This window comes from Melospiza melodia, unplaced genomic scaffold (assembly GCF_035770615.1).
Source record: "Melospiza melodia melodia isolate bMelMel2 unplaced genomic scaffold, bMelMel2.pri scaffold_51, whole genome shotgun sequence".
In the NCBI taxonomy this organism is placed as follows: domain Eukaryota; kingdom Metazoa; phylum Chordata; class Aves; order Passeriformes; family Passerellidae; genus Melospiza; species Melospiza melodia.
This window is the reverse complement of record NW_026948797.1, coordinates 4,744,572-4,761,191: the sequence shown is the minus strand read 5'-3', so window position 1 is coordinate 4,761,191 and position 16,620 is coordinate 4,744,572.

Genomic DNA, 16,620 nt, shown 5'->3' with positions numbered 1-16,620 from the left:
CCAAGTGGCTCCTGCAATCTGCCATCAAAAAGTTGGAAGGCGAGTTTTGTTTTCCAGGGAAAAGCGCAATTGTTTGTGTTTAGGGGCCTGTGGCTGGGAGTGGCCGGCTGGCTCCTTAGAATCTACGATACGCAGGATGGTTCCCAGGCCAGAGGTGGCACCAGTGACAAGTCGGGCTGGTTTGATAGTACCAAGTGGCTCCTGCAATCTGCCATCCAGAAGCGGGGCATCTTACTTTTGTTTGCCAGGGAAACGGGCCGAGGTTTGTGTCTGGGGGCCTATGGCTGGGAGTGACCGGCTAGGTCCTGAAAAGCTACGATAGGCAGGATGGTGACCAGACCCATGGTGGCACCAGTGCCAAGTTGGGCTGGTTTGATAGTACCAAGTGGCTCCTGCAATCTGCCATCAAAAAGTTGGCAGGCCAGTTTTGTTTTCCAGGGAAAAGCGCCGTTGTTTGTGTTTGGGTGCCTGTGGCTGGGAGTGGCCGGATGGCTAATTAGAATCCACGATACGCAGGATGGTTCCCAGACCCAAGGTGGCACCAGTGCCAAGTCGGGCTGGTTTGATGGTGCAAAGTGGCTCCTGCAATCTGCAATCCAGAAGCGGGGCAGCTTACTTTTGTTTGCCAGGGAAACGGGCCGAGGTTTGTGTCTGGGGGCCTATGGCTGGGAGTGACCGGCTAGGTCCTGAAAAGCTACGATAGGCAGGATGGTGACCAGACCCATGGTGGCACCAGTGCCAAGTTGGGCTGGTTTGATAGTACCAAGTGGCTCCTGCAATCTCCCATCAAAAAGTTGGCAGGCGAGTTTTGTTTTCCAGGGAAAAGCGCCGTTGTTTGTGTTTGGGGGCCTGTGGCTGGGAGTGGCCGGATGGCTGCTGAGAATCCACGATACGCAGGAAGGTTCCCAGACCCAAGGTGGCACCAGTGCCAAATTGGGCTGGTTTGATTGTACCAAGTGCGTCCGGCAATCTGCCATCCAGAAGCGGGGCAGCTTACTTTTGTTTGCCGGGGAAACGGGCCGAGGTTTGTGTCTGGGGGCCTATGGCTGGGAGTGACCGGCTAGGGCCTGAAAAGCTACGATAGGCAGGATGGTGACCAGACCCATGGTGGCACCAGTGCCAAGTTGGGCTGGTTTGATAGTACCAAGTGGCTCCTGCAATCTGCCATCAAAAGTTTGGCAGGTGAGTTTTGTTTTCCAGGGAAAAGCGCCGTTGTTTGTGTTTGGGGGCCTGTGGCTGGGAGTGGCCGGCTGGCTCCTTAGAATCCACGATACGCTGGATGGTTCCCGGAACCAGAGGTGGCACCAGAGCCAAGTCGGGCTGGTTTCATGGTGCAAAGTGGCTCCTGCAATCTGTCATCCAGAAGCGGGGCAGCTTACTTTTGTTTGCCAGGGAAACGGGCCGAGGTTTGTGTCTGGGGGCCTATGGCTGGGAGTGACCGGCTGGCTCCTGGAAAGCTACGATAGGCAGGATGGTGACAAGACCCATAGTGGCACCAGTGCCAAGTTGGGCTGGTTTGATAGTACCAAGTGGCTCCTGCAATCTGCCATCACAAAGTTGGCAGGCGAGTTTTGTTTTCCAGGGAAAAGCGCCGTTGTTTTTGTTTGGGGGCCTGTGGCTGGGAGTGGCCGGCTGGCTAATTAGAATCCACGATACGCAGGATGGTTCCCAGACCCAAGGTGGCACCAGTGCCAAGTTGGGCCGGTTTGATAGTACCAAGTGCGTCTTGCAATCTGCCATCCAGAAGCGGGGCAGCTTACTTTTGTTTGCCAGGGAAACGGGCCGAGCATTGTGTCTGGGGGCCTATGGCTGGGAGTGACCGGCTAGGTCCTGAAAAGCTACGATAGGCAGGATGGTGACCAGACCCATGGTGGCACCAGTGCCAAGTTGGGCTGGTTTGATAGTACCAAGTGGCTCCTGCAATCTGCCATCAAAAAGTTGGCAGGCGAGTTTTGTTTTCCAGGGAAAAGCGCCGTTGTTTTGTTTGGGGGCCTGTGGCTGGGAGTGGCCGGCTGGCTCCTTAGAATCTACGATACGCAGGATGGTTCCCAGGCCAGAGGTGGCACCAGTGACAAGTCGGGCCGGTTTGATAGTACCAAGTGCGTCTTGCAATCTGCCATCCAGAAGCGGGGCAGCTTACTTTTGTTTGCCAGGGAAACGGGCCGAGCATTGTGTCTGGGGGCCTATGGCTGGGAGTGACCGGCTAGGTCCTGAAAAGCTACGATAGGCAGGATGGTGACCAGACCCATGGTGGCACCAGTGCCAAGTTGGGCTGGTTTGATAGTACCAAGTGGCTCCTGCAATCTGCCATCAAAAAGTTGGAAGGCGAGTTTTGTTTTCCAGGGAAAAGCGCAATTGTTTGTGTTTAGGGGCCTGTGGCTGGGAGTGGCCGGCTGGCTCCTTAGAATCTACGATACGCAGGATGGTTCCCAGGCCAGAGGTGGCACCAGTGACAAGTCGGGCTGGTTTGATAGTACCAAGTGGCTCCTGCAATCTGCCATCCAGAAGCGGGGCAGCTTACTTTTGTTTGCCAGGGAAACGGGCCGAGGTTTGTGTCTGGGGGCCTATGGCTGGGAGTGACCGGCTAGGTCCTGAAAAGCTACGATAGGCAGGATGGTGACCAGACCCATGGTGGCACCAGTGCCAAGTTGGGCTGGTTTGATAGTACCAAGTGGCCCCTGCAATCTGCCATCAAATAGTTGGCAGGTGAGTTTTGTTTTCCAGGGAAAAGCGCCATTGTTTGTGTTTGGGGGCATGTAGCTGGGAGTGGCCGGCTGGCTCCTAAGAACCCACGATACGCAGGATGGGTCCAAGACCAGAGGTGGCACCAGTGCCAAGTCGGGCTGGTTTGATAGCATCACGTGCGTCCTGCAATCTGCCATCCAGAAGCGGGGCAGCTTAATTTTGTTTGCCAGGGAAACGGGCCGAGGTTTGTGTCTGGGGGCCTATGGCTGGGAGTGACCGGCTGGCTCCTGAAAAGCTACGATAGGCAGGATGGTGACCAGACCCATGGTGGCACCAGTGCCAAGTTGGGCTGGTTTGATAGTACCAAGTGGCTCCTGCAATCTGCCATCAAAAAGTTGGCAGGCGAGTTTTGTTTTCCAGGGAAAAGCGCCGTTGTTTGTGTTTGGGGGCCTGTGGCTGGGAGTGGCCGGCTGGCTCCTTAGAATCCACGATACGCAGGATGGTTCCCAGACCCAAGGTGGCACCAGTGCCAAGTTGGGCTGGTTTGATAGTACCAAGTGGCTCCTGCAATCTGCCATCAAAAAGTTGGCAGGCGAGTTTTGTTTTCAAGGGAAAAGCGCCGTTGTTTGTGTTTGGGGGCCTGTGGCTGGGAGTTGCCGGCTGGCTAATTAGAATCCACGATACGCAGGATGGTTCCCAGACCCAAGGTGGCACCAGTGCCAAGTTGGGCTGGTTTGATATTACCAAGTGGCTCCTGCAATCTGCCATCAAAATCTTGCAGGCGAGTTTTGTTTTGCAGGGAAAAGCACCGTTGTTTGTGTTTGGGGGCCTGTGGCTGGGAGTGGCCGGATGGCTAATTAGAATCCACGTTACGCAGCATGGTTCCCAGACCTGAGGTGGCACCAGTGCCAAGACGGGCTGGTTTGATGGTGCAAAGTGGCTCCTGCAATCTGCCATCCAGAAGCGGGGCAGCTTACTTTTGTTTCCCAGGGAAACGGGCCGAGGTTTGTGTCTGGGGGCCTATGGCTGGGAGTGACCGGCTGGCTCCTGGAAAGCTACGATAGGCAGGATGGTGACCAGACCCATGGTGGCACCAGTGCCAAGTTGGGCTGGTTTGATAGTACCAAGTGGCTCCTGCAATCTGCCATCAAAAAGTTGGCAGGCGAGTTTTGTTTTCCAGGGAAAAGCGCCGTTGTTTGTGTTTGGGGGCCTGTGGCTGGGAGTGGCCGGCTGGCTCCTTAGAATCCACGATACGCAGGATGGTTCCCAGACCTGAGGTGGCACCAGTGCCAAGTGGGGCTAGTTTGATGGTGCAAAGTGGCTCCTGCAATCTTCCATCCAGAAGCGGGGTAGCTTACTTTTGTTTGCCAGGGAAACGGGCCGAGGTTTGTGTCTCGGGGCCTATGGCTGGGAGTGACCGGCTGGCTCCTGAAAAGCTACGATAGGCAGGATGGTGACCAGACCCATGGTGGCACCAGTGCCAATTTGGCTGGTTTGATAGTACCAAGCGGCTCCTGCAATCTACCATCACAAAGTTGGCAGGTGAGTTTTGTTTTCCAGGGAAAAGCGCCGTTGTTTGTGTTTGGGGGCCTGTGGCTGGGAGTTGCCGGCTGGCTAATTAGAATCCACGATACGCAGGATGGTTCCCAGACCCAAGGTGGCACCAGTGCCAAGTTGGGCTGGTTTGATAGTACCAAGTGCGTCCTGCAATCTGCCATCCAGAAGCGGGGCAGCTTACTTATTTTTGCCAGGGAAACGGGCCAAGCATTGTGTCTGGGGGCCTATGGCTGGGGGTGACCGGCTAGGTCCTGAAAAGCTACGATAGGCAGGATGGTGACCAGACCCATGGTGGCAGCAGTGCCAAGTTGGGCTGGTTTGATAGTACCAAGTGGCTCCTGCAATCAGCCATCAAAATGGTGGCAGGCGAGTTTTGTTTTCCAGGGAAAAGCGCCGTTGTTTGTCTTTGGGTGCCTGTGGCTGGGAGTGGCCGGATGGCTAATTAGAATCCACGATACGCAGGATGGTTCCCAGACCCAAGGTGGCACCAGTGCCAAGTTGGGCTGGTTTGATAGTACCAAGTGCGTCCTGCAATCTGCCATCCAGAAGCGGGGCAGCTTACTTATTTTTGCCAGGGAAACGGGCCAAGCATTGTGTCTGGGGGCCTATGGCTGGGGGTGACCGGCTAGGTCCTGAAAAGCTACGATAGGCAGGATGGTGACCAGACCCATGGTGGCAGCAGTGCCAAGTTGGGCTGGTTTGATAGTACCAAGTGGCTCCTGCAATCTGCCGTCAAAATGGTGGCAGGCGAGTTTTGTTTTCCAGGGAAAAGCGCCGTTGTTTGTCTTTGGGTGCCTGTGGCTGGGAGTGGCCGGATGGCTAATTAGAATCCACGATACGCAGGATGGTTCCCAGACCCAAGGTGGCACCAGTGCCAAGTCGGGCTGGTTTGATGGTGCAAAGTGGCTCCTGCAATCTGCAATCCAGAAGCGGGGCAGCTTACTTTTGTTTGCCAGGGAAACGGGCCGAGGTTTGTGTCTGGGGGCCTATGGCTGGGAGTGACCGGCTAGGTCCTGAAAAGCTACGATAGGCAGGATGGTGACCAGACCCATGGTGGCACCAGTGCCAAGTTGGGCTGGTTTGATAGTACCAAGTGGCTCCTGCAATCTGCCATCAAAAAGTTGGCAGGCGAGTTTTGTTTTCCAGGGAAAAGCGCCGTTGTTTGTGTTTGGGGGCCTGTGGCTGGGAGTGGCCGGATGGCTGCTGAGAATCCACGATACGCAGGAAGGTTCCCAGACCCAAGGTGGCACCAGTGCCAAATTGGGCTGGTTTGATTGTACCAAGTGCGTCCGGCAATCTGCCATCCAGAAGCGGGGCAGCTTACTTTTGTTTGCCGGGGAAACGGGCCGAGGTTTGTGTCTGGGGGCCTATGGCTGGGAGTGACCGGCTAGGGCCTGAAAAGCTACGATAGGCAGGATGGTGACCAGACCCATGGTGGCACCAGTGCCAAGTTGGGCTGGTTTGATAGTACCAAGTGGCTCCTGCAATCTGCCAACAAAATGTTGGCAGGCGAGTTTTGTTTTCCAGGGAAAAGCGCCGTTGTTTGTGTTTGGGGGCCTGTGGCTGGGAGTGGCCAGCTGGCTCCTTAGAATCCACGATACGCTGGATGGTTCCCAGACCAGAGGTGACACCAGTGCCAAGTCGGGCTTGTTTGATGGTGCAAAGTGGCTCCTGCAATCTCCCATCCAGAAGCGGGGCAGCTTACTTTTTTTTGCCAGGGAAACGGGCCGAGGTTTGTGTCTGGGGGCCTATGGCTGGGATTGACCGGCTAGGTCCTGAAAAGCTACGATAGGCAGGAGGGTGACCAGACCCATGGTGGCACCAGTGCCAAGTTGGGCTGGTTTGATAGTACCAAGTGGCTCCTGCAATCTGCCATCAAAAAGTTGGCAGGCGAGTTTTGTTTTCCAGGGAAAAGCGCCGTTGTTTGTGTTTGGGGGCCTGTGGCTGGGAGTGGCCGGCTGGCTCCTTAGAATCCACGATACGTAGGATGGTTCCCAGACCTGAGGTGGCACCAGTGCCAAGTTGGGCTGGTTTGATAGTACCAAGTGGCTCCTGCAATCTGCCATCCAGAAGCGGGGCAGCTTAATTTTGTTTGCCCTGGAAACGGGCCGAGGTTTGTGTCTGGGGGCCTATGGCTGGGAGTGACCGGCTGGCTCCTGAAAAGCTACGATAGGCAGGATGGTGACCAGACCCATGGTGGCACCAGTGCCAAGTTGGGCTGGTTTGATAGTACCAAGTGGCTCCTGCAATCTGCCATCAAAAAGTTGGCAGGCGAGTTTTGTTTTCCAGGGAAAAGCGCTGTTGTTTGTGTTTGGGGGCCTGTGGCTGGGAGTGTCCGGCTGGCTCTTTAGAATCCACGATACGCAGCATGGTTCCCAGACCCAAGGTGGCACCAGTGCCAAGTTGGGCTGGTTTGATAGTACCAAGTGGCTCCTGCAATCTGCCATCAAAAAGTTGGCAGGCGAGTTTTGTTTTCCAGGGAAAAGTGCCGTTGTTTGTGTTTGGGGGCCTGTGGCTGGGAGTTGCCGGCTGGCTAATTAGAATCCACGATACGCAGGATGGTTCCCAGACCCAAGGTGGCACCAGTGCCAAGTTGGGCTGGTTTGATAGTACAAAGTGGCTCCTGCAATCTGCCATCCAGAAGCGGGGAAGCTTACTTTTTTTTGCCAGGGAAACTGGCCGAGCATTGTGTCTCGGGGCCTATGGCTGGGAGTGACCGGCTAGGTCCTGAAAAGCTACGATAGGCAGGATGGTGACCAGACCCATGGTGGCAGCAGTGCCAAGTTGGGCTGGTTTGATAGTACCAAGTGGCTCCTGCAATCTGCCATCAAAATGTTGGCAGGCGAGTTTTGTTTTCCAGGGAAAAGTGCCGTTGTTTGTGTTTGGGGGCCTGTGGCTGGGAGTGGCCGGATGGATCCTTAGAATCCACGTTACGTAGGATGGTTCCCAGACCCATGGTGGCACCAGTGCCAAGTTGGGCTGGTTTGATAGTACCAAGTGTCTCCTGCAATCTGCCATCAAAATTTTGCAGGCGAGTTTTGTTTTCCAGGGAAAAGCACCGTTGTTTGTGTTTGGGGGCCTGTGGCTGGGAGTGGCCGGATGGCTAATTAGAATCCACGATACGCAGCATGGTTCCCAGACCTGAGGTGGCACCAGTGCCAAGTCGGGCTGGTTTGATGGTGCAAAGTGGCTCCTGCAATCTGCCATCCAGAAGCGGGGCAGCTTAATTTTGTTTGCCAGGGAAACGGGCCGAGGTTTGTGTCTGGGGGCCTATGGCTGGGAGTGACCGGCTGGCTCCTGAAAAGCTACGATAGGCAGGATGGTGACCAGACCCATGGTGGCACCAGTGCCAAGTTGGGCTGGTTTGATAGTACCAAGTGGCTCCTGCAATCTGCCATCAAAAAGTTGGCAGGCGAGTTTTGTTTTCCAGGGAAAAGCGCCGTTGTTTGTGTTTGGGGGCCTGTAGTTGGGAGTGGCCGGCTGGCTCCTTAGAATCCACGATATGCAGGAAGGTTCCCAGACCCAAGGTGGCACCAGTGCCAAATTGGGCTGGTTTGATAGTACCAAGTGGTTCCTGCAATCTGCCATCCAGAAGCGGGGCAGCTTACTTTTGTTTGCCAGGGAAACGGGCTGAGGTTTGTGTCTGGGGGCCTATGGCTGGGAGTGACCGGCTGGCTACTGAAAATCTACGATAGGCAGGATGGTGGCCAGACCCATGGTGGCACCAGTGCCAAGTTGGGCTGGTTTGATAGTACTAAGTGGCTCCTGCAATCTGCCATCAAATGTTTGGAAGGCGAGTTTTGTTTTCCAGGGAAAATCGCCGTTGTTTGTGTTTGGGGGTCTGTGGCTGGGAGTGGCCGGCTGGCTCCTTAGAATCCACAATACGCAGGATGGTTCCCAGACCAGAGGTGGCACCAGTGCCATGTCGGGCTGGTTTGATAGTGCAAAGTGGCTCCTGCAATCCGCCATCCAGAAGCGGGGCAGCTTACTTTTGTTTGCCAGGGAAACGTGCCGAGGTTTCTGTCTGGGGGCCTATGGCTGGGAGTGACCGGCTAGGTCCTGAAAAGCTACGATAGGCAGGATGGTGACCAGACCCATGGTGACACCAGTGCCAAGTTGGGCTGGTTTGATAGTACCAAGTGCGTCCTGCAATCTGCCATCCAGAAGCGGGGCAGCTTACTTTTGTTTGCCAGGGAAAAGGGCCGAGGTTTGTGTCTGGGGGCCTATGGCTGGGAGTGACCGGCTAGGTCCTGAAAAGCTACGATAGGCAGGAGGGTGACCAGACCCATGGTGGCACCAGTGCCAAGTTGGGCTGGTTTGATAGTACCAAGTGGCTCCTGCAATCTGCCATCACAAAGTTGGCAGGCGAGTTTTGTTTTCCAGGGAAAAGCGCGGTTGTTTTGTTTGGGGGCCTGTGGCTGGGAGTTGCCGGCTGGCTAATTAGAATCCACGATACGCAGGATGGTTCCCAGACCCAAGGTGGCACCAGTTCCAAGTCGGGCTGGTTTGATAGTATCAAGTGCGTCCTGCAATCTGCCATCCAGAAGCGAGGCAGCTTACTTTTTTTTGCCAGGGAAACGGGCCGTGCATTGTGTCTGGGGGCCTATGGCTGGGAGTGACCGGCTGGCTCCTGAAAAGCTACGATAGGCAGGATGGTGACCAGACCCATGGTGGCACCAGTGCCAAGTTGGGCTGGTTTGATAGTACCAAGTGGCTCCTGCAATCTGCCATCAAAAAGTTGGCAGGCGAGTTTTGTTTTCCAGGGAAAAGCGCCGTTGTTTGTGTTTGGGGGCCTGTGGCTGGGAGTGGCCGGCTGGCTCCTTAGAATCCACGATACGTAGGATGGTTCCCAGACCTGAGGTGGCACCAGTGCCAAGTCAGGCCAGTTTGATAGTACCAAGTGGCTCCTGCAATCTGCCATCCAGAAGCGGGGCAGCTTAATTTTGTTTGCCAGGGAAACGGGCCGAGGTTTGTGTCTGGGGGCCTATGGCTGGGAGTGACCGGCTGGCTCCTGAAAAGCTACGATAGGCAGGATGGTGACCAGACCCATGGTGGCACCAGTGCCAAGTTGGGCTGGTTTGATAGTACCAAGTGGCTCCTGCAATCTGCCATCAAAAAGTTGGCAGGCGAGTTTTGTTTTCCAGGGAAAAGCGCCGTTGTTTGTGTTTGGGGGCCTGTGGCTGGGAGTGGCCGGCTGTCTCCTTAGAATCCACGATACGCAGCATGGTTCCCAGACCCAAGGTGGCACCAGTGCCAAGTTGGGCTGGTTTGATAGTACCAAGTGTCTCCTGCAATCTGCCATCAAAAAGTTGGCAGGCGAGTTTTGTTTTCCAGGGAAAAGCGCCGTTGTTTGTGTTTGGGGGCCTGTGGCTGGGAGTTGCCGGCTGGCTAATTAGAATCCACGATACGCAGGATGGTTCCCAGACCCAAGGTGGCACCAGTGCCAAGTTGGGCTGGTTTGATAGTACCAAGTGCGTCCTGCAATCTGCCATCCAGAAGCGGGGCAGCTTACTTTTTTTTGCCAGGGAAACGGGCAGAGCATTGTGTCTGGGGGCCTATGGCTGGGAGTGACCGGCTAGGTCCTGAAAAGCTACGATAGGCAGGATGGTGACCAGACCCATGGTGGCACCAGTGCCAAGTTGGGCTGGTTTGATAGTACCAAGTGGCTCCTGCAATTTGCCATCAAAATTTTGCAGGCGAGTTTTGTTTTCCAGGGAAAAGCGCCGTTGTTTGTGTTTGGGGGCCTGTGGCTGGGAGTGGCCGGATGGCTAATTAGAATCCACTATACGCAGGATGGTTCCCAGACCTGAGGTGGCACCAGTGCCAAGTCGGGCTGGTTTGATGGTGCAAAGTGGCTCCTGCAATCTGCCATCCAGAAGCGGGGCAGCTTACTTTTGTTTGCCAGGGAAACAGGCCGAGGTTTGTGTCTGGGGGCCTATGGCTGGGAGTGACCGGCTGGCTCCTGAAAAGCTACGATAGGCAGGATGGTGACCAGACCCATGGTTGCACCAGTGCCAAGTTGGGCTGGTTTGATAGTACCAAGTGGCTCCTGCAATCTGCCATCAAAAAGTTGGCAGGCGAGTTTTGTTTTCCAGGGAAAAGCGCCGTTCTTTTTGTTTGGGGGCCTGTAGTTGGGAGTGGCCGGCTGGCTCCTTAGAATCCACGATACGCAGGAAGGTTCCCAGACCCAAGGTGGCACCAGTGCCAAATTGGGCTGGTTTGATAGTACCAAGTGCGTCCTGCAATCTGCCATCCAGAAGCGGGGCAGCTTACTTTTGTTTGCCAGGGAAACGGGCTGGGGTTTGTGTCTGGGGGCCTATGGCTGGGAGTGACCGGCTAGGTCCTGAAAAGCTACGATAGGCAGGATGGTGACCAGACCCATGGTGGCACCAGTGCCAAGTTGGGCTGGTTTGATAGTACCAAGTGGCTCCTGCAATCTGCCATCAAAATGTTGGCAGGCGAGTTTTGTTTTCCAGGGAAAAGCGCCGTTGTTTGTGTTTGGAGGCCTGTGGCTGGGAGTGGCCGGCTGGCTCCTTAGAATCCACGATACGCAGGATGGTTCCCAGACCAGAGGTGGCACCAGTTCCAAGTCGGGCTGGTTTGATGGTGCAAAGTGGCTCCTGCAATCTGCCATCCAGAAGCGGGGCAGCTTACTATTGTTTGCCAGGGAAACGGGCCGAGGTTTGTGTCTGGGGGCCTATGGCTGGAAGTGACCGGCTGGCGCCTGGAAAGCTACGATAGGCAGGATGGTGACCAGACCCATGGTGGCACCAGTGCCAAGTTTGGCTGGTTTGATAGTACCAAGTGGCTCCTTCAATCTGCCATCAAAAAGTTGGCAGGCGAGTTTTGTTTTCCAGGGAAAAGCGCCGTTGTTTGTGTTTGGGGGCCTGTGGCTGGGAGTTGCCGGCTGGCTAATTAGAATCCACGATACGCAGGATGGTTCCCAGACCCAAGGTGGCACCAGTGCCAAGTTGGGCTGGTTTGATAGTACCAAGTGCGTCCTGCAATCTGCCATCCAGAAGCGGGGCAGCTTACTTTTGTTTGCCAGGTAAACGGGCCGAGGTTTTGTCTGGGGGCCTATGGCTGGGAGTGACCGGCTAGGTCCTGAAAAGCTACGATAGGCAGGATGGTGACCAGACCCATGGTGGCACCAGTGCCAAGTTGGGCTGGTTTGATAGTACCAAGTGGCTCCTGCAATCTGCCATCAAAAAGTTGGCAGGCGAGTTTAGTTTTCCAGGGAAAAGCGCCGTTGTTTTTGTTTGGGGGCCTGTAGTTGGGAGTGGCCGGCTGGCTCCTTAGAATCCACGATACGCAGGAAGGTTCCCAGACCCAAGGTGGCACCAGTGCCAAGTTGGGCTGGTTTGATAGTACCAAGTGGCTCCTGCAATCTGCCATCAAAAAGTTGGCAGGCGAGTTTTGTTTTCAAGGGAAAAGCGCCGTTGTTTGTGTTTGGGGGCCTGTGGCTGGGAGTTGCCGGCTGGCTAATTAGAATCCACGATACGCAGGATGGTTCCCAGACCCAAGGTGGCACCAGTGCCAAGTTGGGCTGGTTTGATAGTACCAAGTGGCTCCTGCAATCTGCCATCAAAATCTTGCAGGCGAGTTTTGTTTTGCAGGGAAAAGCACCGTTGTTTGTGTTTGGGGTCCTGTGGCTGGGAGTGGCCGGATGGCTAATTAGAATCCACGATACGCAGCATGGTTCCCAGACCTGAGGTGGCACCAGTGCCAAGACGGGCTGGTTTGATGGTGCAAAGTGGCTCCTGCAATCTGCCATCCAGAAGCGGGGCAGCTTACTTTTGTTTGCCAGGGAAACGGGCCGAGCATTGTGTCTGGGGGCCTATGGCTGGGAGTGACCGGCTGGCTCCTGGAAAGCTACGATAGGCAGGATGGTGACCAGACCCATGGTGGCACCAGTGCCAAGTTGGGCTGGTTTGATAGTACCAAGTGGCTCCTGCAATCTGCCATCAAAAAGTTGGCAGGCGAGTTTTGTTTTCAAGGGAAAAGCGCCTTTGTTTGTGTTTGGGGGCCTGTGGCTGGGAGTGGCCGGCTGGCTCCTTAGAATCCACGATACGCAGGATGGTTCCCAGACCTGAGGTTGCAGCAGTGCCAAGTGGGGCTAGTTTGATGGTGCAAAGTGGCTCCTGCAATCTTCCATCCAGAAGCGGGGTAGCTTACTTTTGTTTGCCAGGGAAACGGGCCGAGGTTTGTGTCTCGGGGCCTATGGCTGGGAGTGACCGGCTGGCTCCTGAAAAGCTATGATAGGCAGGATGGTGACCAGACCCATGGTGGCACCAGTGCCAAGTTGGGCTGGTTTGATAGTACCAAGTGGCTCCTGCAAACTGCCATGAAATTTTGGAAGGTGAGTTTTGTTTTCCAGGGAAAAGCGCCGTTGTTTGTGTTTGGGGGCCTGTGGCTGGGAGTGGCCGGCTGGCTCCTTAGAATCCACGATACGCAGGATGGTTCCCAGACCAGAGGTGGCACCAGTGCCATGTCGGGCTGGTTTGATGGTGCAAAGTGGCTCCTGCAATCCGCCATCCAGAAGCGGGGCAGCTTACTTTTGTTTGCCAGGGAAACGGGCCGAGGTTTGTGTCTGGGGGCCTATGGCTGGGAGTGACCGGCTGGCTCCTGAAAAGCTACGATAGGCAGGATGGTGACCAGACCCATGGTGGCACCAGTGCCAATTTGGCTGGTTTGATAGTACCAAGCGGCTCCTGCAATCTACCATCACAAAGTTGGCAGGTGAGTTTTGTTTTCCAGGGAAAAGCGCCGTTGTTTGTGTTTGGGGGCCTGTGGCTGGGAGTTGCCGGCTGGCTAATTAGAATCCACGATACGCAGGATGGTTCCCAGACCCAAGGTGGCACCAGTGCCAAGTTGGGCTGGTTTGATAGTACCAAGTGCGTCCTGCAATCTGCCATCCAGAAGCGGGGCAGCTTACTTTTTTTTGCCAGGGAAACGGGCCAAGCATTGTGTCTGGGGGCCTATGGCTGGGGGTGACCGGCTAGGTCCTGAAAAGCTACGATAGGCAGGATGGTGACCAGACCCATGGTGGCAGCAGTGCCAAGTTGGGCTGGTTTGATAGTACCAAGTGGCTCCTGCAATCTGCCATCAAAATGGTGGCAGGCGAGTTTTGTTTTCCAGGGAAAAGCGCCGTTGTTTGTGTTTGGGTGCCTGTGGCTGGGAGTGGCCGGATGGCTAATTAGAATCCACGATACGCAGGATGGTTCCCAGACCCAAGGTGGCACCAGTGCCAAGTCGGGCTGGTTTGATGGTGCAAAGTGGCTCCTGCAATCTGCAATCCAGAAGCGGGGCAGCTTACTTTTGTTTGCCAGGGAAACGGGCCGAGGTTTGTGTCTGGGGGCCTATGGCTGGGAGTGACCGGCTAGGTCCTGAAAAGCTACGATAGGCAGGATGGTGACCAGACCCATGGTGGCACCAGTGCCAAGTTGGGCTGGTTTGATAGTACCAAGTGGCTCCTGCAATCTCCCATCAAAAAGTTGGCAGGCGAGTTTTGTTTTCCAGGGAAAAACGCCGTTGTTTGTGTTTGGGGGCCTGTGGCTGGGAGTGGCCAGCTGGCTCCTTAGAATCCACGATACGCTGGATGGTTCCCAGACCAGAGGTGACACCAGTGCCAAGTCGGGCTTGTTTGATGGTGCAAAGTGGCTCCTGCAATCTGCCATCGAGAAGCGGGGCAGCTTACTTTTTTTTGCCAGGGAAACGGGCCGAGGTTTGTGTCTGGGGGCCTACGGCTGGGAGTGACCGGCTAGGTCCTGAAAAGCTACGATAGGCAGGAGGGTGACCAGACCCATGGTGGCACCAGTGCCAAGTTGGGCTGGTTTGATAGTACCAAGTGGCTCCTGCAATCTGCCATCAAAAAGTTGGCAGGCGAGTTTTGTTTTCCAGGGAAAAGCGCCGTTGTTTTTGTTAGGGGGCCTGTAGTTGGGAGTGGCCGGCTGGCTCCTTAGAATCCACGATATGCAGGAAGGTTCCCAGACCCAAGGTGGCACCAGTGCCAAATTGGGCTGGTTTGATAGTACCAAGTGGTTCCTGCAATCTGCCATCCAGAAGCGGGGCAGCTTACTTTTGTTTGCCAGGGAAACGGGCTGAGGTTTGTGTCTGGGGGCCTATGGCTGGGAGTGACCGGCTGGCTCCTGAAAATCTACGATAGGCAGGATGGTGGCCAGACCCATGGTGGCACCAGTGCCAAGTTGGGCTGGTTTGATAGTACTAAGTGGCTCCTGCAATCTGCCATCAAATGTTTGGAAGGCGAGTTTTGTTTTCCAGGGAAAAGCGCCGTTGTTTGTGTTTGGGGGTCTGTGGCTGGGAGTGGCCGGCTGGCTCCTTAGAATCCACAATACGCAGGATGGTTCCCAGACCAGAGGTGGCACCAGTGCCATGTCGGGCTGGTTTGATAGTGCAAAGTGGCTCCTGCAATCCGCCATCCAGAAGCGGGGCAGCTTACTTTTGTTTGCCAGGGAAACGTGCCGAGGTTTCTGTCTGGGGGCCTATGGCTGGGAGTGACCGGCTAGGTCCTGAAAAGCTACGATAGGCAGGATGGTGACCAGACCCATGGTGACACCAGTGCCAAGTTGGGCTGGTTTGATAGTACCAAGTGCGTCCTGCAATCTGCCATCCAGAAGCGGGGCAGCTTACTTTTGTTTGCCAGGGAAAAGGGCCGAGGTTTGTGTCTGGGGGCCTATGGCTGGGAGTGACCGGCTAGGTCCTGAAAAGCTACGATAGGCAGGAGGGTGACCAGACCCATGGTGGCACCAGTGCCAAGTTGGGCTGGTTTGATAGTACCAAGTGGCTCCTGCAATCTGCCATCACAAAGTTGGCAGGCGAGTTTTGTTTTCCAGGGAAAAGCGCGGTTGTTTTGTTTGGGGGCCTGTGGCTGGGAGTTGCCGGCAGGCTAATTAGAATCCACGATACGCAGGATGGTTCCCAGACCCAAGGTGGCACCAGTTCCAAGTCGGGCTGGTTTGATAGTATCAAGTGCGTCCTGCAATCTGCCATCCAGAAGCGAGGCAGCTTACTTTTTTTTGCCAGGGAAACGGGCCGTGCATTGTGTCTGGGGGCCTATGGCTGGGAGTGACCGGCTGGCTCCTGAAAAGCTACGATAGGCAGGATGGTGACCAGACCCATGGTGGCACCAGTGCCAAGTTGGGCTGGTTTGATAGTACCAAGTGGCTCCTGCAATCTGCCATCAAAAAGTTGGCAGGCGAGTTTTGTTTTCCAGGGAAAAGCGCCGTTGTTTGTGTTTGGGGGCCTGTGGCTGGGAGTGGCCGGCTGGCTCCTTAGAATCCACGATACGTAGGATGGTTCCCAGACCTGAGGTGGCACCAGTGCCAAGTCAGGCCAGTTTGATAGTACCAAGTGGCTCTTGCAATCTGCCATCCAGAAGCGGGGCAGCTTAATTTTGTTTGCCAGGGAAACGGGCCGAGGTTTGTGTCTGGGGGCCTATGGCTGGGAGTGACCGGCTGGCTCCTGAAAAGCTACGATAGGCAGGATGGTGACCAGACCCATGGTGGCACCAGTGCCAAGTTGGGCTGGTTTGATAGTACCAAGTGGCTCCTGCAATCTCCCATCAAAAAGTTGGCAGGCGAGTTTTGTTTTCCAGGGAAAAGCGCCGTTGTTTGTGTTTGGGGGCCTGTGGCTGGGAGTGGCCGGCTGTCTCCTTAGAATCCACGATACGCAGCATGGTTCCCAGACCCAAGGTGGCACCAGTGCCAAGTTGGGCTGGTTTGATAGTACCAAGTGTCTCCTGCAATCTGCCATCAAAAAGTTGGCAGGCGAGTTTTGTTTTCCAGGGAAAAGCGCCGTTGTTTGTGTTTGGGGGCCTGTGGCTGGGAGTTGCCGGCTGGCTAATTAGAATCCACGATACGCAGGATGGTTCCCAGACCCAAGGTGGAACCAGTGCCAAGTTGGGCTGGTTTGATAGTACCAAGTGCGTCCTGCAATCTGCCATCCAGAAGCGGGGCAGCTTACTTTTTTTTGCCAGGGAAACTGGCCGAGCATTGTGTCTGGGGGCCTATGGCTGGGAGTGACCGGCTAGGTCCTGAAAAGCTACGATAGGCAGGATGGTGACCAGACCCATGGTGGCACCAGTGCCAAGTTGGGCTGGTTTGATAGTACCAAGTGGCTCCTGCAATCTGCCATCAAAAAGTTGGCAGGCGAGTTTTGTTTTCCAGGGAAAAGCGCCGTTGTTTGTGTTTGGGGGCCTGTAATTGGGAGTGGCCGGCTGGCTCCATAGAATCCACGATACGCAGGAAGGTTCCCAGACCCAAGGTGGCACCAGTGCCAAGTTGGGCTGGTTTGATAGTACCAAGTGCGTCCTGCAATCTGCCATCCAGAAGCGGGGCAGCTTACTTTTGTTTGCCAGGG